Raw genomic sequence first — 22,698 nt, 5'->3', positions numbered from 1 at the left:
GGAAGAATTGAGTTTGAGTGGTCAGGCAAATGGTATGTGACATGCACACACAGATGTAGGCGAACACTCAACAGACTATAAAACCCAAGATGGGGATGTGAGTAGTGAGTAGTGTATCTGTGATTAACATAGATAAAGTAGTTATATTTATGTGCTGTTGAAGAGCCTGGTCATTGAGCTGTCTGATCCAGTTGAAGAGCCTCTTCATTGTGCTTATCTTATAAGTCTCATGATGGCAGAAATTAGATGAAACCATACTTGGTATAATCTGCTTCATATGAAATGGTCAAATATGATAATATTACTATATTTCAAGAGGCCACATGTTAAACGAGCTGCATAAATATCCACCGTGTGCAGGAACATTTCCCTCCTTTTAGATCTTCCCATTACACTTATATTGTAGGATTTGAAACATGACTAAGATCTTAAACATTTCACTTCATTAATTCCTCTTTCCACAACATATAGGCTACATTCCAGCGTGATTTTTGCACCTAAAGCCACAAGCTCTTGTATTCTTTATCCACCTGTCCAAATCGCTTATACGCCAAATACCTCCAATGTGTCAGACGATATTCCGTTTCTCATGAAGGAAAAATAAAAACCCTCCAAAAGCAATTTGATCAAATGATTTCAACAGCCCAGTCGGTGTTATTTTCCTATTTGAATTGTAAGTTGTCTCTGATGCATTGAGAGAAGGTTGAAGCCTGAGGTTTGAACAGATGGTGTCTAAACCTACCTGTTAGAATGAAAAGCAACGCATATTAAATGAAAGGAAAACCTCAACTCACCTTTTTTTGTGTGTGTGTGTGGTGACGAGCCATAAACGTAACAATGAACTAATTGTGAACAGTAATGCCTCTTCACCTCCTGGAGCAACGGCAGTCATTAAGACACCCCTGACAGGGTCCCATTTTGAAGGGGGATGGGAACCACAGGCTGAGATGACTGACTGTTTTTCCAGACAGTACGTTTTCCTAAATCCCTCTTTTCATACTGTTGGGTGTTAACTACGAGCTACACTTCACACATGGTAAATATAGCTTCTCTTTTAGGAGGAACCCCCAAAAGGAGCTCTGAACTTGGATGAGGTTCTTTCGTATGCATCCTCCATAGACCGTTGAAAGCCACTCTCGTCTGGCTGTTTTTGAGGCATAACATAGGATTTTAGTTTTCTTAGAAGTTTCTATTTTTCTCCTTAACACACACTCAATCTCTTTGTCACTCTTTCTCGCTGGTATTTTGGCTAGTGTGTGTGTGTGTGTGTGTGTGTGTGTGTGTGTGTGTGTGTGTGTGTGTGTGTGTGTGTGTGTGTGTGTGTGTGTGTGTGTGTGTGTGTGTGTGTGTGTGGTGGTGATTGACTCCGCTGTCCTGGCGTCGTGAGGGAGTTTGTTCCACCATTGGGGGGCTAGAGCAGCGAACAGTTTTGACTGGGCTTGAGCGGGAGCTGTACTTCCTCAGTGGTAGGGAGGCGAGCAGGCCAGAGGTGGATGAACGCAGTGCCCTTGTTTGGGTGTAGGGCCTGATCAGAGCCTGGAGGTACTGAGGTGCCGTTCCCCTCACAGCTCCGTAGGCAAGCACCATGGTCTTGTAGCGGATGCGAGCTTCAACTGGAAGCCAGTGGAGAGAACGGAGGAGCGGGGTGACGTGAGAGAACTTGGGAAGGTTGAACATCAGATGGGCTGCGGCGTTCTGGATGAGTTGAAGGGGTTTAATGGCACAGGCAGGGAGCCCAGCCAACAGCGAGTTGCAGTAATCCAGACGGGAGATGACAAGTGCCTGGATTAGGACCTGCGCCGCTTCCTGTGTGAGGCAGGGTCGTACTCTGCGGATGTTGTAGAGCATGAACCTACAGGAACGGGCCACCGCCTTGATGTTGGTTGAGAACGACAGGGTGTTGTCCAGGATCACGCCAAGGTTCTTCGCGCTCTGGGAGGAGGACACAATGGAGTTGTCAACCGTGATGGCGAGATCATGGAAAGGACAGTCCTTCCCCGGGAGGAAGAGCAGCTCCGTCTTGCCGAGGTTCAGCTTGAGGTGGTGATCCGTCATCCACACTGATATGTCTGCCAGACATGCAGAGATGCGATTCGCCACCTGGTCATCAGAAGGGGGAAAGGAGAAGATTAATTGTGTGTCGTCTGCATAGCAATGATAGGAGAGACCATGTGAGGTTATGACGGAGCCAAGTGACTTGGTGTATAGCGAGAATAGGAGAGGGCCTAGAACAGAGCCCTGGGGGACACCAGTGGTGAGAGCGCGTGGTGAGGAGACAGATTCTCGCCACGCCACCTGGTAGGAGCGACCTGTCAGGTAGGACGCAATCCAAGCGTGGGCCGCGCCGGAGATGCCCAACTCGGAGAGGGTGGAGAGGAGGATCTGATGGTTCACAGTATCGAAGGCAGCCGATAGATCTAGAAGGATGAGAGCAGAGAGAGAGAGTTAGCTTTAGCAGTGCGGAGCGCCTCCGTGATACAGAGGAGAGCAGTCTCAGTTGAATGACTAGTCTTGAAACCTGACTGATTTGGATCAAGAAGGTCATTCAGAGAGAGATAGCGGGAGAGCTGGCCAAGGACGGCACGTTCAAGAGTTTTGGAGAGAAAAGAAAGAAGGGATACTGGTCTGTAATTGTTGACATCGGAGGGATCGAGTGTAGGTTTTTTCAGAAGGGGTGCAACTCTCGCTCTCTTGAAGACGGAAGGGACGTAGCCAGCAGTCAGGGATGAGTTGATGAGCGAGGTGAGGTAAGGGAGAAGGTCTCCGGAAATGGTCTGGAGAAGAGAGGAGGGGATAGGGTCAAGCGGGCAGGTTGTTGGGCGGCCGGCCGTCACAAGACGCGAGATTTCATCTGGAGAGAGAGGGGAGAAAGAGGTCAGAGCACAGGGTAGGGCAGTGTGAGCAGAACCAGCGGTGTTGTTTGACTTAGCAAACGAGGATCGGATGTCGTCGACCTTCTTTTCAAAATGGTTGACGAAGTCATCTGCAGAGAGGGAGGAGGGGGGGAGGAGGATTCAGGAGGGAGGAGAAGGTGGCAAAGAGCTTCCTAGGGTTAGAGGCAGATGCTTGGAATTTAGAGTGGTAGAAAGTGGCTTTAGCAGCAGAGACAGAGGAGGAAAATGTAGAGAGGAGGGAGTGAAAGGATGCCAGGTCCGCAGGGAGGCGAGTTTTCCTCCATTTCCGCTCGGCTGCCCGGAGCCCTGACTGTTATGTTCAGCTCATAGTGTCTTCTGTTACTGTCCTCTCTTCTACTGACTGTTATGTTCAGCTCATAGCGTCTCCTGTTATGTTCAGCTCATAGTGTCTCCTGTTATGTTCAGCTCATAGTGTCTCCTGTTATGTTCAGCTCATAGTGTCTCCTGTTATGTTCAGCTCATAGTGTCTCCTGTTATGTTCAGCTCATAGTGTCTCCTGTTATGTTCAGCTCATAGTGTCTCCTGTTATGTTCAGCTCATAGTGTCTCCTGTTATGATCAAATCAAATCAACTCAAATCAAATCAAATTTATTTATATAGCCCTTCGTACATCAGCTGATATCTCAAAGTGCTGTACAGAAACCCAGCCTAAAACCCCAAACAGCAAACAATGCAGGTGTAAAAGCACGGTGGCTAGGAAAAACTCCCTAGAAAGGCCAAAACCTAGGAAGAAACCTAGAGAGGAACCGGGCTATGAAGTCCTCTTCTGGCTGTGCCGGGTAGAGATTATAACAGAACATGACCAAGATGTTCAAATGTTCATAAATGACCAGCATGGTCAAATAATAATAAGGCAGAACAGTTGAAACTGGAGCAGCAGCACAGTCAGGTGGACTGGGGACAGCAAGGAGCCATCATAATATAATATATAATATAATAATAATATATGCCATTTAGCAGACGCTTTTATCCAAAGCGACTTACAGTCATGTGTGCATACATTCTACGTATGGGTGGTCCCGGGGATCGAACCCACTACCCTGGCATTACAAGCGCCATGCTCTAGAGCTACAGAAGGACCACATCATGTCAGGTAACAGGTCAGTTGAAACTGGAGCAGGAGCATGGCCAGGTGGACTGGGGACAGCAAGGAGTCCTCATGTCAGGTAGTCCTGGGACATGGTCCTAGGGCCCAGGCCAGTTGAAACTGGAGCAGCAGCATGGCCAGGTGGACTGGGGACTACAGCTCATAGTGTCTCCTGTTATGTTCAGCTCATAGTGTCTCCTGTTACTGTCCTCTCTTCTACTGACATACTGTTATGTTCAGCTCATAGTGTCTCCTGTTATGTTCAGCTCATAGTGTCTCCTGTTATGTTCAGCTCATAGTGTCTCCTGTTATGTTCAGCTCATAGTGTCTCCTGTTATGTTCAGCTCATAGTGTCTCCTGTTATGTTCAGCTCAGTGTCTCCTGTTATGTTCAGCTCATAGTGTCTCCTGTTATGTTCAGCTCATAGTGTCAGCATAGTGTCTCCTGTTATGTTCAGCTCATAGTGTCTCCTGTTATGTTCAGCTCATAGTGTCTCCTGTTATGTTCAGCTCATAGTGTCTCCTGTTATGTTCAGCTCATAGTGTCTCCTGTTATGTTCAGCTCATAGTGTCTCCTGTTATGTTCAGCTCATAGTGTCTCCTGTTATGTTCAGCTCATAGTGTCTCCTGTTATGTTCAGCTCATAGTGTCTCCTGTTATGTTCAGCTCATAGTGTCTCCTGTTATGTTCAGCTCATAGTGTCTCCTGTTATGTTCATAGTGTCTCCTGTTATGTTCATAGTGTCTCCTGTTATGTTCATAGTGTCTCCTGTTAGTCTCCTGTTATGTTCAGCTCATTGTGTCTCCTGTTATGTTCAGCTCATAGTGTCTCCTGTTATGTTCAGCTCATAGTGTCTCCTGTTATGTTCATAGTGTCTCCTGTTATGTTCATAGTGTCTCCTGTTATGTTCATAGTGTCTCCTGTTATGTTTATAGTGTCTCCTGTTATGTTTATAGTGTCTCCTGTTATGTTCATAGAGTCTCCTGTTATGTTCATAGTGTCTCCTGTTATGTTCATAGTGTCTCCTGTTATGTTCATAGTGTCTCCTGTTATGTTCAGCTCATAGTGTCTCCTGTTATGTTCAGCTCATTGTGTCTCCTGTTATGTTCAGCTCATAGTGTCTCCTGTTACTGGCTGTTATGTTCAGCTCATAGTGTCTCCTGTTATGTTCAGCTCATAGTGTCTCCTGTTATGTTCAGCTCATAGTGTCTCCTGTTATGTTCAGCTCATAGTGTCTCCTGTTATGTTCAGCTCATAGTGTCTCCTGTTATGTTCAGCTCATAGTGTCTCCTGTTATGTTCAGCTCATAGTGTCTCCTGTTATGTTCAGCTCATAGTGTCTCCTGTTATGTTCAGCTCATAGTGTCTCCTGTTATGTTCAGCTCATAGTGTCTCCTGTTATGTTCAGCTCATAGTGTCTCCTGTTATGTTCAGCTCATAGTGTCTCCTGTTATGTTCAGCTCATAGTGTCTCCTGTTATGTTCATAGTGTCTCCTGTTATGTTCAGCTCATAGTGTCTCCTGTTATGTTCAGCTCATAGTGTCTCCTGTTATGTTCAGCTCATAGTGTCTCCTGTTACTGTCCTGTCTTCCACTGACTGTTATGTTCAGCTCATAGTGTCTCCTGTTATGTTCAGCTCATAGTGTCTCCTGTTATGTTCAGCTCATAGTGTCTCCTGTTATGTTCAGCTCATAGTGTCTCCTGTTATGTTCAGCTCATAGTGTCTCCTGTTATATTCAGCTCATAGTGTCTCCTGTTATGTTCAGCTCATATGTTCAGCTCATAGTGTCTCCTGTTATGTTCAGCTCATAGTGTCTCCTGTTATGTTCAGCTCATAGTGTCTCCTGTTATGTTCAGCTCATAGTGTCTCCTGTTATGTTCAGCTCATAGTGTCTCCTGTTACTCCTGTATGTCAGTGTCTCTCTTCTACTGACTGTTATGTTTAGCTCCTCCTGTTATGTTCAGCTCATAGTGTCTCCTGTTATGTTCAGCTCATAGTGTCTCCTGTTATGTTCAGCTCATAGTGTCTCCTGTTATGTTCAGCTCATAGTGTCTCCTGTTATGTTCAGCTCATAGTGTCAGCTCATAGTGTCTCCTGTTATGTTCAGCTCATAGTGTCTCCTGTTATGTTCAGCTCATAGTGTCTCCTGTTATGTTCAGCTCATAGTGTCTCCTGTTATGTTCAGCTCATAGTGTCTCCTGTTATGTTCAGCTCATAGTGTCTCCTGTTATGTTCAGCTCATAGTGTCTCCTGTTATGTTCAGCTCATAGTGTCTCCTGTTATGTTCACTGACTCATAGTGTCTCCTGTTATGTTCAGCTCATAGTGTCTCCTGTTATGTTCAGCTCATAGTGTCTCCTGTTATGTTCAGCTCATAGTGTCTCCTGTTATGTTCAGCTCATAGTGTCTCCTGTTATGTTCAGCTCATAGTGTCTCCTGTTATGTTCAGCTCATAGTGTCTCCTGTTATGTTCAGCTCATAGTGTCTCCTGTTATGTTCAGCTCATAGTGTTTCCTTCTACGGTCATGACATTCATAATTATGTATTTCTGTGTAGTACAGATCAGGGATCCATAATTGCATTAACTTACCATTTTGTTACCGGGTGTTAATTCACTTTACTTACTGTAGTTTTAATAAACAAATATATTATATAATATATTATTATATTTAATATATAATATATTATATAATATATTATATATTATATTTTTCCAACTCAATGTGTCATGTCATAGCAGACATCCCATTCTTTCTGCAGACATCTTTTTTAAATCTTAATTCATAGTAGATATTTAACTGTGTTTTTGGAAAAGTAGTCTCATAAAAACCTGAGGCCGTTTCTACTGTCATTCTGTCTCCAGACTTTACATCTACTCTGCTTACATGTTAACGGTTCAGAGGAAACTGTTCAAAGTATTGTGCATAGAGTTGTATGGTTTGTTTAACTTTGCAATCAATGTTTACAAAAATGTAAAAAAGATTGATAGATATATACTGTATAGAGATGTATATATATTCTCTCTCTCTCTATATGTATGTATGTATGTATATGTATATAGATAAATAAAAAGTATTTAGTCAGCCACCAATTGTGCAAGTTTTCCCACTTAAAAAGATGAGGCCTGTAATTTTCATCATAGGTACACTTCAACTATGACAGAAAAAAAATCCAGAAAATCACATTGTAGGATTTTTAAGTGGGAGAACTTGCACAATTGGTGGCTGACTTCATACTTTTTTTGCCCCACTGTACATACTGTACATACACACTGTGTAGGGTTATATATACTGTACAGAGATAGATATATCAGCGTCATTCTGTTTACTGTGGAATATCACCAGTGTGCCCGCTCTCTAAAAGCATTAGCGCAAGTGACCACATTCACACAGCTAAGCGGACACTTGACCTGTGCTGGATCAGAGTACATAGCCATTGCCAGGGGCATCCCTTTGTACTGCAATCTGTGTGATGGGCCATGCGGCTGAGGGACCCTTTTTTTAACGTCTAAATAAGTCCCCTCGTCAAACCCTCTCTTCTCCCGTTGTTACCCAATACAGATCAATTGTGCCTACCCAAAGTGGCCTGCTCTGTCTGGTGTGCCTTGGTTAGCTCACGGTTCCCTGCCATGGGATTCGGGGTGGACTTCTTCTGTTACTCTGATAAATGGGCTCTTGTCATAGGTTTGCTAAGTGTGCGTGGCGGCTACCTCTTTTAAGCTTTTGTAAAATGGCTGCTTTTGTGTTTGCCTTTTTAAAGATAATGGTGGTCAGATTAAAGTGTCGTTTAATGCCCTGCTTGTAGAGATAATATAGACCAAATTGAAGTGTTGTTCAATGCCCTGCATGTAGAAATTCTCTGGGTGCTTTGTCTTAACTTTTGTATTGATAAGATAGAGTAAGTAGTTCTACAATGTTTAAAACCGAAACTTTAAATACACACTCCAGCAATTTTATTTTTCAAGTTTCCTGTTGAAAAACAATATCCCACATATACAGTAATTTACAAACACTTAATGGTAAAAAAAAATGTAGTTGGTTGTTGACACAAGTGCGAACTTCACAGAGTAGGCCATTCAAGGAGTTGGTCTGTTGGTGCCTTCTGATGTCATCAGCCCCCTCCCCCCCTGCTTGAGGAACAATAGAGGAGCAACAGACAACAAAAGAGGAACACCCCCAACCCCCCACTTGTGCCATGTCAGAGGACACCTGGACCACCGATTGAGATGTGCCTTTTGTTAAGTAAATCAGGTGATAAATGAGCTGAAATGGAGACTGCAGGAGAATTTACTTCTGTTAGCAGAAAGATGCCAGTGCAGTGTGTGGGACATTTACTCATTATGGTGTCCTCCAAGTATAAATTTGTTTCTCATGTGTCTGACCTATTTTACATTTCCTTTTGAGCAAAAGTGAACTTGACCTTTTATTTTAGCCGGATACCCAGAGTATTTACCCAAAACAGTTCTCCCTGTCTACACACCTCCTGTTCTTCAGTGAACTCCGGCTGTCCGAAAATAAAGGATTAGTCAGAATGTCCAGAGTAGTTCTTCACAATAGGAACTCTCTAAGGAACACCTTGGGTGACGAAGCCATTTAAATCTAGTGTATTATGCTTTGGTTTCTGAGGACCGAGGTAAAAAGGGGTGATTGATTAAAGTGGAAATGGAGAAATGAAACCCCACCCTGGGTTGTTGCTGTTGGCACTCTAGGCCAGACTCTTGAGAGCCTGTCTGGCTGGGTGGGTGGATGCCAATGTGGCTCCATCTGCTGCCAGGGTAATGGATGACCACCACCCAGAAATGCCTGCCACCGTCACCATACGTCATTAATCCCCAATAACTACTGCTAACACTGACTCACTGTCTTCCCTCTAGAACGTCTTACCAAAAGCGAGGCCCCTGTCTCGGCCCAGTCGGTTCTCCTGGAAGTAAGGCGGGTGTGTATTGGGTTGCCATAAACTGACTTGATTTTTATTCAGGAAAATAGCTCTAGGCTAATTCATGTTGAAGGTTCTGTGTTTTGCTTGGCTATTTCTGGCTCTGGTGCTGACATTGATTTGGTGGGGCGGATAGTGTGCAGTGCCCCATTGCAAGGCCCTCTGGGAGAGTTCCTCAGGTGAGAGGTGATGGTTAGCCTGCCCAGATGCACTACGTAAAACCTAGCGGAACACAATTGAAATGATCTGAACTCATGTCAGGTGAACTGTGGACAGAACTCCTCTCAAAATGAACTTGGTTCAAAAGCAAGTTGCATGTTGTGTGCGAAGACCTATGTTTGTCATAGGTTTATAAATACATTTGATTTGACATATCATTGCAGAAATGTGTATCTCAGCCACATAAATAGATTGATGAATATGTTTAAGCTCTTATTAAGGTATATAGGTATACAATCAAACCTTAGTGGCGATCGTAACATTTTATGTTCTGCCTTTTGAGCCAACATGGTTTCCCCGTTTTTTAAACTCTTGAACAATACCAGAGCGGACCTTGTCGGTCATTTCTGTTGTTCGTCCAAGTTGAATATTCCCTGGGATGTTAATGTTGGAGGGGTATTAGCACACTGGATGTAGATCATACATTGAAATAAATGATTAAAACACTCCGTGGACCAATCACATTCTTGGGAAGAAGAAACACTGGGGTTGGATTCCCAATGTTTAGTTTGACACATGTTTCAATGCTCCATGCTGTATTTGAATGTTGTTGTTTTTTTACAGAGGAAGTCCAGACATAGAAATGTATGAATCCCCAGCCTAGATGAAATTTTCAGCCAATATTACAGTACGTTACATATTTCAACATGTTAGCCACATCTTGGTGTATTAAGTTACATCTCTGTTTACAGCCAGACCCAATACTCTGTTTACAGCCAGACCTAATACTCTGTTTGCAGCCAGACCTAATACTCTGTTTACAGCCAGACCTAATACTCTGTTTACAGCCAGACCCAATACTTTGTTTACAGCCAGACATAATACTCTGTTTACAGCCAGACCTAATACTCTGTTTACAGCCAGACCTAATACTCTGTTTACAGCCAGACCTAATACTCTGTTTACAGCCAGACCCAATACTCTGTTTACAGCCAGACATAATACTCTGTTTACAGCCAGACCTAATACTCTGTTTACAGCCAGACCCAATACTCTGTTTACAGCCAGACCCAATACTTTGTTTACAGCCAGACATAATACTCTGTTTACAGCCAGACATAATACTCTGTTTACAGCCAGACCCAATACTCTGTTTACAGCCAGACCCAATACTCTGTTTACAGCCAGACCCAATACTCTGTTTACAGCCAGAACTAATACTCTGTTTACAGCCAGAACTAATACTCTGTTGTAGTATGGTTCTTCATAGTTGAAGTCTCTAATTGTTCAATATTTAAAAGTATGTCCTTGACATCAGACCAATGTTCATCATTTTTGGATTGGTTCTATACTTATCAGGCACGTGCTGTATTCATCAGTATTCTAGACTTACAAGCAAGTGTGCTTTACTAGACTTGTATTCTTCATTACCTGAGAGTGGGAATTGCTTCTTTTTTCTCTTGCGCTCTCCTTATTTGACAAGATGTTGTCTTTAGACATGTTCAATCACAGGCCTCAGCCCATCAAACCCAGCGATGAACAAATATCTCAACACGAGGCCCGGCTGTGCTGTGCATGCAGTCCTGTCTGGGGCCCACTCCAGTGATTTATGGACACTATGGGGACTTGAGAAATAGGCTATGATTACAAATCCATCCATTCATTTGCATGGCCGTCCAAGTCCCTCTTGTTTCCTCTCCCTTGGCTTCCCACATGTTGCAGCGAGAATCGGGGTTCATGTTTTATTTTTTTTGTACGATTTGTACATTTCCCCTTTTGTTGTAACCACTGCAGAGTGGGCCTGTGGTTTTGCTGTCCTTTCACGGACCCGCAGGAAACTGGGGGCGGATAAACCCAGGGAAATTGGACAGGTCGAAGGGTAGTCCAGAAAACCTGTACAATTCTGTCCAAGGCAACGATTGGAACCTATTCTGGACTCTCACAGCTCCGTCCAAAACCCATCCCTCCAAGACATACTGTAGCTATAGGTTCTCCTCAGATCTTAGACTTAGGGACTCACTCTGCTGTCATATAGCAGAGGAACTGGAGAAATAATGCTCAGGCAGCTGTGGTTGCCTTGTGGCATCTAAATCCAGTGTGTGTGACTCCTCACTCGATGTGTTTAGGCTTTACATGAACAGCAGCAGTGGCGAGCTGCCAATTTACTTATAAGACAGCGGATAGACGCTGCACGATGCATAGATCGCTCTACAAAGTGCATTTAACGACAAGTCATCTCAGTCAACTAATGAGTTCCTCCATGTCCAGTCAGGCATCCACTACACCAAAGACATTCCTCTATGTGATTAGAAGCCTAATCCTATTTATCATTTACAATATGATTGATTGTTAAGATCATAGTTAAATCATCAAAATGATTTTCAGTGATGCAGTCGGTTGTGACAGTCATTAAGAGTTGGATTGGAGGACGTCTGGATAATATCAGTGTTTGAAGTTTAGGGGATATATTTGTTTTCGACGTCCGTCTGATCTTCTGGGCCATGTGATATATTTTCTGGCCAAACCTTTGAGTTCTGTGAGCTTCTTTGGTACAAAGTCGTTACGAATTCCTTTTGATACAAGTCACTTTCATATGACGCTTTGGGCATGAATTAATTAGTCAGGTTTTTGGTGATTTCCCATCTCGGTTGAAGCGAAGCGTTGTGTTGCAGGCTGCAGCTGAGAAGGGCAGTGAAAGAGGATTTGTCCAGTGGAGCAGACGTTTCACATGCAAATAACCCTGGAGGCTCTACTGCTCTCCAAATCATCCTGTGAACAGATGGACAGATAAGAAAGCGATGATCAGGCCTCAGAAAGCCTTCAGGCCATGACGATAAAGCAGGCCTCAGAAAGCCTCCAGGCCATGGATGATAAATCAGGCTTCAGAAAGCCTCCAGGCCATGGATGATAAATCAGGCTTCAGAAAGCCTTCAGGCCATGGACGATAAATCAGGCCTCAGAAAGCCTTCAGGCCATGGACGATAAATCAGGCCTCAGAAAGCCTTCAGGCCATGGACGATAAATCAGGCTTCAGAAAGCCTTCAGGCCATGGACGATAAATCAGGCTTCAGAAAGCCTTCAGGCCATGGACGATAAATCAGGCTTCAGAAAGCCTTCAGGCCATGGACGATAAATCAGGCCTCAGAAAGCCTTCAGGCCATGGACGATAAATCAGGCCTCAGAAAGCCTTCAGGAAGCTCTGTTTAAAGGTATTTCAGAATCGGTGCCAATTTATGCTCCACTCCCAAATTCTCTGAGCTAATCTGTTTGGATAACGCCAGCACGAGATCTTGCCCCTCTTTGTGTCGGGGACCCCCGATTGGCTGCCTCGCTGGTGAGGTAACACAAAGCAGCTGTGATAAGAGGTTCGACCCCACCCCCTGCTCCGAGTAGACGGCTAGGCAAACAGGACCGTGAGGTTTACCGAGGTCAGAGCGTGTAGGGGCTAAATCACTGCAAGGCTCTGCAAACACAACCACAGTCTCCCCTTAAAGCTTTAGGTTAAACCCCAGACAGGAAGTGAGGGCTCAGGGCAGGGGCGCGAGAGAGTCCATGTGCAGCGCCGCTTTCTCAATGAAGACCACTTGCCTTTTCATTACTGCCGTGATACACCCGGATTTGCACGCTCTAGGGTTACCAGTGTTACCGCCTTTCATCGTAATTAAAGAGCGATGCTTCCGAGAGGGAGAACGCACGCACCCTGGGATCTATGAGAACCAGGCCAGGCCTGGGCACACTCACACCGCTGTGGTCAGTGTGAAAACAGGCCAAGTGTTTTAACTTTGATACATTTTCCTGTCACTTAAATCAATGCTGGACGTGAGATGTCCAAAGGTTAGAGATGGGCCACACCGGTCAGTACCTCGAACATCACACATGTTGAAAGCACTGAGCTGTGTGTTTTTTAAACAACTAGTACACAGCTCAGACACCCATTCATACCCCACGAGACATGCCACCAGAGGTGTCTTCACTGTTCCCAAGTCCAGAACAGACAATGGGACGTGCACAGTGCTACATAGAGCCATGACTACATGGAACTCTATTCCACATCAGGTAACTGATCCAAGCAGTGGAATCAGATTTAAAAAGCAGGTAAAAATACTCCTTATGGAACAGCGGGGACTCTGAGGGCACACACTTAATGTTTTGAAATCTGTTGTGACTGTAATGTTGTTGTTTTTTAAATTGTATAACTGCCTTAATTTTGCTGGACACCAGGAAGAGTAGCTGCTGTCATTGTGCCTAGAGGGGATCAATATTCTGGCATGTTCTTCTCTTTACAGTATCTGCTAAAGCGCTCCGGGCAATTTCAACCTCGGTCTATTTAATTTACAGGTATTTAAAACTGATCGGCCAATGGGCCAAGTGGGGGGGGGACCTCCCAGCTGTAAACGCCCTGATGGAACTCTATTCCACATCACCTCCCAGCTGTAAACGCCCTGATGGAACTCTATTCCACATCACCTCCCAGCTGTAAACGCCCTGATGGAACTCTATTCCACATCACCTCCCAGCTGTAAACGCCCTGATGGAACTCTATTCCACATCACCTCCCAGCTGTAAACGCCCTGAAGGAACTCTATTCCACATCACCTCCCAGCTGTAAACGCCCTGATGGAACTCTATTCCACATCACCTCCCAGCTGTAAACGCCCTGATGGAACTCTATTCCACATCACCTCCCAGCTGTAAACGCCCTGATGGAACTCTATTCCACATCACCTCCCAGCTGTAAACGCCCTGATGGAACTCTATTCCACATCACCTCCCAGCTGTAAACGCCCTGATGGAACTCTATTCCACATCACCTCCCAGCTGTAAACGCCCTGATGGAACTCTATTCCACATCACCTCCCAGCTGTAAACGCCCTGATGGAGCTCCTCCGCACCACGCGGCCATTAAACTCAACCATACTAAATCAGGATCCAGCTGACTGCCTGCCGCTCAAGGCACACCTGCTTTCAGGTCACCACGGTGATTTACACCCAGGATTCAGCCTCTTTGTGGAACCAAGCCCCGTTTCTTCCTGTGAAGTTTACCCCCCCCCCCAGGCAGGTCTGAGGGAAACTGTGGGTTTTTCCCACTGGAGATCTCTGGAGTATCTCAGAGTCCTCTGTTCGGAGAGATAACGAGTAGAGGACGGCGTTAGGTGACTTAAGGCCCCTCAGGGGGTTGAGGCTTTGACCTCAAGCTGAGATAATACTTCTCCAGATGACTTACTCTGCTGCTGATATCCCCAGTACTTCATAGACTAATGGGTGGTGTGTCTACGAAGAAGCCATATTATATTTCAGAATGTCTTGTCTTTTGGAGGGGGAAAAAAAATGCAGACAATTGACCCTGCGAAGTTCAAATCCCAGAGTTTGGGATTAGCATTTTGGGAGAAAATAAACCCTCTAAGCACAGAGCGCAATTAGCACGTAGTTTGGTATCTAATATGAGGTGGTAACACTAAGGTTGTTTTAGCCTTGCTCCCCTCTTGAGGACTTCTAATGGCTTAATAAGCACTGATGCAGAATTAGTGGGTTTGTTCAACTGGGTCCTCTCCATCGGTGCTGTTATGACAAGTGTTCATCAAATAAACACTCAGTTTATGGGACGACCTTAGCGATGGTCGGATTGGACATCTGATTAATGTTGCAATTAAAAAGCAGTTTGCGGAGGTAGAAATGGCAACCAGATGGTCATTTGAGGAGAAGCAAGAATGGATTGTGGTTTTTGGTGGGACTGAAAAGTGACTCTGAAATCTGTCTCTCTCCGCTCGGTATGAGGAATGGGTTGCAGTGTCATTCATTCCCTTGTCTTTTGCAATCCTTTTGTGTAGTTTATTCATCTGGTACAAATTGACTGCAAATTCCTCCATAAATTTGAATTTAAAAAGTTATTGGGGCTGTTGTAAAACTTTTGTTGAATTATGTTCAGATGATTTTTGTTAAGCCGTTATTACATTTGTAACTTTTTACTGAGTTGTCAGAAGATCTTAAATTCCATATGAACCCCCAAGCTTGGCCCAGATGCTTCCAAGTCCCCCCTCTACTCATCAGTCCTTGCTACCTAGTACCTATAGGAGGATTTTTTTTCTCTGAAATAATATTTTTCCAACATTTTACTGCTATGATATGTTGTCCCCACTGATTCTGGGCACTGAAAGCATGTTATGTTTTACAAGCCCCCAGTTAAGAAGAAATAGATTTTGGAGGGGGAAACACTATGTGTACCAGACCTCCATTGTAAAGCCGTCCCTCAGAGGGCTCCAATTAGATTGACTAAGGGTCGGGTCACGTTTTATTGTGTATCTCTTACGGTGCGGTTTGGCTCTGCGGGTTAAGCATTGGCATGATCAAAGCCAATATTATCTCCCCCCCCCCCCCCCCCTTGTACAGTTGACGCGAGAAACCTTACCCTCTTCGCACACCACACTCTGTGTCGGTTTCAAAGCCCTCAATTTGCCACACTCTTTGATTAGCTTCATTGTGGATACTGTGCTGACATTCGAGGCTTTCACAGAGAGGTGTTGTCAGCATGTGATAGTGGCAGGTCAACCTTACAGTTGGGTTGCAGGCGGTGGGGATCGCCTGCCTAATCCCCCTCCATGCTGTCGCGATCCTGGCCGTGTTTACCACAAAGCTGGCTCTCTGGGAGGTTTAGATTGGTGGAGACTGTAAACTTTGTGTGAGGTGCTGAAAGATGCACACGTGAAGCCCCCCCTAAGCTGGGAGAGGCATGCGCTATGAAAACATCCAAGCGACGTAAATCCAAACTGAGCCGACCGCAGGGCTCTGTGTATATGGAAACTGAAAATGATGATGATATTCTCCATAAAAAGCACCACAGTCCCTGGACTGTTTATAGGACTGGGTATTGTCACGAAGGGGTCAAGCAGGCAGGATATGACCAGCTGTAGTGGTGATTAACTCACTGCCATGGTGTGTGTGTGTGGTCTGTAGAATGTGACTTAGGCTGTGACTAGCCTGTCTGGACTACTAGAGGGCAGTTGATGGTTTAACTGAAGCCTCCGACATCAGCTATGCAGTATATGTTGAGAAGATTGCCATCTCAGGATTCAAGGCCAATATTCTGTTTGCTTGACAAATTGACAATTTAACCATTTTTAATTTGAATACATGTTAAAACTTTTTATATATATTATATAAAAGTTGTAAAATGTATTGAAATTAAAAATATTTTACCATTACATTCTAATCTACATGACAGACAAAAATTGTCAAGCAAACAGAATATTGGCCCTGAATATTGGCTTTGTATATATCAATGATGTTGCTCTTGCTGCGGGTGATTCCCTGATCCACCTCTACGCAGACGACACCATTCTATATACTTTCGGCCCATCATTGGACACTGTGCTATCTAACCTCCAAACGAGCTTCAATGCCATACAGCACTCCTTCCGTGGCCTCCAACTGCTCTTAAACGCGAGTAAAACCAAATGCATGCTTTTCAACCGATCGCTGCCTGCACCCGTATGCCCGACTAGCATCACCACCCTGGATGGTTCCGACCTTGAATATGTGGACATCTATAAGTACCTAGGTGTCTGGCTAGACTGCAAACTCTCCTTCCAGACTCACATCAAACATCTCCAATCGAAAATCAAATCAAGAGTCGGCTTTCTATTCCGCAACAAAGCCTCCTTCACTCACGCCGCCAAGCTTACCCTAGTAAAACTGACTATCCTACCGATCCTCGACTTCGGCGATGTCATCTACAAAATGGCTTCCAACACTCTACTCAGCAAACTGGATGCAGTCTTTCACAGTGCCATCCGTTTTGTCACTAAAGCACCTTATACCACCCACCACTGCGACTTGTATGCTCTAGTCGGCTGGCCCTCACTACATATTCGTCGCCAGACCCACTGGCTCCAGGTCATCTACAAGTCCATGCTAGGTAAAGCTCCGCCTTATCTCAGTTCACTGGTCACGATGGCAACACCCATCCGTAGCACGCGCTCCAGCAGGTGTATCTCACTGATCATCCCTAAAGCCAACGCCTCATTTGGCCGCCTTTCATTCCAGTACTCTGCTGCCTGTGACTGGAACGAACTGCAAAAATCGCTGAAGTTGGAGACTTTTATCTCCCTCACCAACTTCAAACATCAGCTATCCGAGCAGCTAACCGATCGCTGCAACTGTACATAGTATATTGGTAAATAGCCCACCCATTTTCACCTACCTCATTCCCATACTGTTTTTATACTGTTTTTTATTTATTTACTTTTCTGCTCTTTTGCACACCAATATCTCTACCTGTCCATGACCATCTGATCATTTATCACTCCAGTGTTAATCTGCAAAATTGTAATTATTCGCCTACCTCCTCATGCCTTTTGCACACATTGTATATAGACTGCCCATTTTTTTCTACTTTGTTATTGACTTGTTAATTGTTTACTCCATGTGTAACTCTGTGTTGTCTGTTCACTCTGCTATGCTTTATCTTGGCCAGGTCGCAGTTGCAAATGAGAACTTGTTCTCAACTAGCCTACCTGGTTAAATAAAGGTGAAATAAAATAAAAATAAAAAATTCATGATCCACACTTTGACACCCTCAGCAGTTCCACAGGCCTCAGCTCCAGTGGACTGCTGTCATTTCCATAAGAGGCCAAAAGGTATTTACTACAGGGCTGAAAGTGAAATGGTGGGCAGGAATCTAGAAGTTAATAGGAGCCTCCTTATGGGTAGAAACCTGGGGCTGACAGAGGATGAGAGGCTACAAAGGGGAGGGAGCTCACACACCTACCCCTCTCCAAAATGTAGTTTGAACAGCCTGGCAGGAGAGGCTTGAGGTTCGCCAGGCTGTGCTGATACCACAGCAGTCTGGCCCTCCTCTCCCCACTCTCAAAGGGCCCTTTCATGGCCAGGGAAGCAGGCTACAGGAATGCAATGCAGCCAGCACTGATATTCAGCTGTGGATGGAAGCACGCCCTAGCTATCAATTTTGTGCACCGGAGCTGAAATAGTCATTTCAGTACTGTGCATTGCAAGAGTGCAACCACAATACTTTTAATTTAAAAGAAAATGTGGTTAAAACATATTTTTCTTTGGTTTTGTTCTTGTCTGTACTAACAACAGATACGTTTAAAGACCTTATTTGGTCAGTTGTTGGAAGAAGAGACAATTCTTTTTTTTCTTTTTTTTAAAAGCGATCTTGGCCCTTAAGTTTAATGCATTGCTGTGGTTCAGACAGTAAATACATCCTCTGGTCACTTCTAAACCCTCTTAATCTCTCTCTCTCGGTTGTTCCTTCTCTCTTTCTCTGTCTGCCTTTCTCTCTCGCTCCATGATTTGTCATTCATTTTGTTTTTGCCCCTACTTACTAGGATGAAATCCCCAAGTCAAATGAGTTCCATTTTAGTCTGGATCAAATCAGGCCCTATCTCATCTGAAATCCAGCTCTATGAAATGGCCTTACAGAGAGGAAGGGGACGAGGGAGACCATAGGAGGGGAAAGGGAGGGGACCGCGGGAGACCGTAGGAGGGGACCGCGGGAGACCGTAGGAGGGGACCGCGGGAGACCGTAGGAGGGGACCGCGGGAGACCGTAGGAGGGGACCGCGGGAGACCGTAGGAGGGGACCGAGGGCTGAGGGGAACGAGGGCTGAGGGAGACAGTGGGAGGGGACCGAGGGCTGAGGGAGACAGTGGGAGGGGAATGAGGGAGACAGTGGGAGGGGAACGAGGGAGACAGTGGGAGGGGAACGAGGGAGACAGTGGGAGGGGAACGAGGGAGACAGTGGGAGGGGAACGAGGGAGACAGTGGGAGGGGAACGAGGGAGACAGTGGGAGGGGAACGAGGGAGACAGTGGGAGGGGAACGAGGGAGACAGTGGGAGGGGAACGAGGGAGACAGTGGGAGGGGAACGAGGGAGACAGTGGGAGGGGAACGAGGGAGACAGTGGGAGGGGAACGAGGGAGACAGTGGGAGGGGAACGAGGGAGACAGTGGGAGGGGAACGAGGGAGACAGTGGGAGGGGAACGAGGGAGACAGTGGGAGGGGAACGAGGGAGACAGTGGGAGGGGAACGAGGGAGACAGTGGGAGGGGAACGAGGCAGCCAGTGGGAGGGGAACGAGGGAGACAGTGGGAGGGGAACGAGGGAGACAGTGGGAGGGGAACGAGGGAGACAGTGGGAGGGGAACGAGGGAGACAGTGGGAGGGGAATGAGGGAGACAGTGGAGACCGTGGGAGGGGAATGAGAGAGAAGGGGAAAGAGTGAGGAGGGGAACGAGGGCTGAGGGAGACTGTGGGAGGGGAATGAGGGAGGAGGGGAACAAGGGAGACTGTAGAAGGGGAACGAGGGAGAAGGGGAAAGAGGGAGAAGGGGAAAGAGTGAGGAGGGGAACGCGGGAGAAGGGGAAAGAGTGAGGAGGGGAACGCGGGAGACCGTAGGAGGGGAACGCGGGAGACCGTAGGAGGGGAACGCGGGAGACCGTAGGAGGGGAACGCGGGAGACCGTAGGAGGGGAACGCGGGAGACCGTAGGAGGGGAACGCGGGAGACCGTAGGAGGGGAACGGGGGCTGAGGGGACAGAAATGTCTAATTTACATAAGAATTCCCACCCCTGACTCAATACAGCTGTGAGTCTCTGGGTAAGTCTAAGAGCTTTGCACACCTGGATTGTACAATATTTGCTCATTATTCTTTAAAATTCTTCAAGCTCTGTCAAGTTGGTTGTTGATTATCGCTAGACCGACATTTTCAGGTCTTTCCATAGATTTCCAAGCCGATTTCAGTCAAAACTGTAACTAGGCCACTCAGGAACATTCAATGTTGTCTTGGTAAGAAACTCCAGTGTATATTTGGCCTTCTGTTTTAGGTTATTGTCCTGTTGAAAGGTGAATTTGTCTCCCAGTGACTGTGGGAAAGCAGACTGAACCAGGTTTTCATCTAGGATTTTGCCTGTGCTTAGAGCTGTATTGCGTTTATTCTTTTAACTCTCTAGTCCTTGCCGATGACAAAAATACTGATGACAAGCATACCCATAACATGATGCAGCCACCACCATGCTTGAACATATGCAGAGTGGTACTCGTTGTGTTGGATTTGCCCCAAACATAACACTTTGTATTCAGGACATAAAGTTCATTGCTTTGCCACATATTTTGCAGTTTTACTTTAGTGCCTTATAGCAAACAGGATGCATGTTTTGAAATATGTGTTATTCTGTACAGGACTCCTTCTTTTCACTCTGTCATAACAAAGTGGTTGAATACTTATTGACTCAAGACATTTCAGTTTGACATTTCTTCATACATTTGTACAAATGTCTAAAAACACAATTCCACTTTGACATTATGGGGTATTGTGTGTAGGCCAGTGACACAAACTTGAATCCATTTTAAATTCAGACTGTAACACAACAAAGGGGTGTGACACCCTTCCTGAAGGCACTGTAATCGTCCAATGAAGTTGACCTGAGCCTAGACATCCAATGGTACAAAGCCTTGGCTGTTCATGACATCACAATCACAATAATCCCAAATGATGTGTGGTGGTATAAGAAGACTTAATACGGGCGGTTTGTATTTTCATTAGGTTTATGTTACGCATCGGAGTAGATTTTTAGTTCGGTGAAAAGTCAACTGTGTATGGAAGAAAAACACCAGGATGAATGTACAACCAATCTGTTGTGTTGAGGAAGCCCTCGATCATCACATTTGACAAATTGGCTCAATGGTGTTTGTGAGAGCAAGCCTAGACCCTGGAGGAGTCCCCAATGGCATCTCGAAGGAACATGAATGACCCCATTGCCCACAACGAGCTAGTCACTGTTCACTGTGAGAAGGAGAAGTGAAAGGGTACAGACTCTGTAAGAAGATGGAGAAAAAGCCCCTTTGTGTCTGTCTGTGTTTTGTCTCATATCCGGTAGCTGTGTGTGTGTGTGTGTGTGTGTTTGTCTCGTTGTATGAACGTTAGCTGTGTTTGTGAGAACATGTTTGTTTAGCGTTGAGCTACTCCTCCAAAACCACTCGGTGGAATGTTTACATCAAGTCAACACCGCTCTGGACACGTTCGTTAAATGTGACGGTCTCCTGTAAAGTTCTGCCAGGGCATCCGTGGGGTTAAATACCACACATTTACTTTCTTCAACTTTAATTCCTTGATTCAAACAATGATTTTCTTCCCTTCCAGGGCTTTTTGATTGTTGGAAGTCAGACATTTTTTTAACTCTCTGTCTTTGGCTCTGAAAATAACTTTGTAGCTCAGCGGAGAGAAATCATTGTTTTCGTATTAATGAGCGTTTTTGACGCCACAGTCTGGATTGTCGGGCTAAACCACAAAACAGAATTAGGGGTGCATGGGTACGGAGGGAAATGCTCAGACTTTTGTCCTCCTCCATCCACATCTGCCGAGCACATGGGAGAGGTCCTGTGTGGCTCAATTGGTGGAGCATGGCACTTGAAATGCCAGGGTTGTGGGTTCAATTCCCACAAGGGACTATTACGAAAAACTAAAAAAATGTATGCACTCACTACTGTAAGAGATGGATCAAAATTTACATAATGGTTACCTGGAGGAAAATGAGAGAGGGTCATGCTTTTTCAATTTCAGTCAAGGGGAGGGTTTCATATTTTTGAGTAGTAGTAGTGGTTGTAGTAATAGCAGTAGTAGTAGCAGACATTTGTAATTGATGAAATGTCTATATTTTAGAATTAGTTGACTTAGGCTATATATTGATGTGTGCCCAATGCCACTCACATCTGATTCCACTGTGTATCAAACACTATTTAGTGTGGGCCCAGTCAAATGATTCATAGCCTATTTAGTGTGGGCCCAGTCAAATGATTCATAGCCTATAGCCTATTTAGTGTGGGCCCAGTCAAATGATTCATAGCCTATAGGCTATTTAGTGTGGGCCCAGTCAAATGATTCATAGCCTATTTAGTGTGGGCCCAGTCAAATGATTCATAGCCTATTTAGTGTGGGCCCAGTCAAATGATTCATAGCCTATTTAGTGTGGGCCCAGTCAAATGATTCATAGCCTATTTAGTGTGGGCCCAGTCAAATGATTCATAGCCTATTTAGTGTGGGCCCAGTCAAATTATTCATAGCCTATTTAGTGTGGGCCCAGTCAAATTATTCATAGCCTATAGGCTATTTAGTGTGGGCCCAGTCAAATGATTCATAGCCTATAGGCTATTTAGTGTGGGCCCAGTCAAATGATTCATAGCCTATAGGCTATTTAGTGTGGGCCCGGTCAAACGATTCATAGCCTATAGGCTACAAAGTGCATGCTCGGAGAAGCAAAGAGCAAATTTATATTTCTAAGATAGCTGCTGGAATGGTGCAATGGATATTCCAACAATGAGCCCCGGCCTGCTCTGCTCTTGCTAATTCAAAACGTTTTTGTATGCTGTATAACCAATGGCTGTGCTGTGTAGGTCTACGGTGGCTGTTCAGGAGAAGAGTCAAAGGTTTCTTCTGAAAATAATTTTTGATTAGGCCTCTAGTCCAACAAAAATGCACTATCTTGCGCACAGACTAGCCTATGTTCTGTTCAGTTTGAGAAGGAGAGAGCGAAGATGAGGAGGACCGGAGATTAACTTTGATGGCTTGCTGCTACTATAAATGATTTGATTAAAA

The 22,698-nt window shown here is 45.1% G+C and overlaps 1 protein-coding gene and 1 non-coding gene across 3 annotated transcripts in view; both read left to right on the top strand.

Annotated features, from left to right (window-relative positions):
• Nucleotides 1-22,698, top strand: part of ror2 (receptor tyrosine kinase-like orphan receptor 2) — a 129,827-nt gene that overhangs the window by 20,046 nt on the left and 87,083 nt on the right. The gene's annotated exons all lie outside the window — the stretch shown is intronic.
• Nucleotides 21,481-21,554, top strand: trnas-uga. Its single transcript has one exon. It is a non-coding gene; the product is annotated as a tRNA-Ser (tRNA).

Source organism: Oncorhynchus gorbuscha, linkage group LG11, assembly GCF_021184085.1.
Source record: "Oncorhynchus gorbuscha isolate QuinsamMale2020 ecotype Even-year linkage group LG11, OgorEven_v1.0, whole genome shotgun sequence".
Lineage (NCBI taxonomy): Eukaryota > Metazoa > Chordata > Actinopteri > Salmoniformes > Salmonidae > Oncorhynchus > Oncorhynchus gorbuscha.
This window is presented reverse-complemented; position numbering and strand designations above follow the sequence as displayed.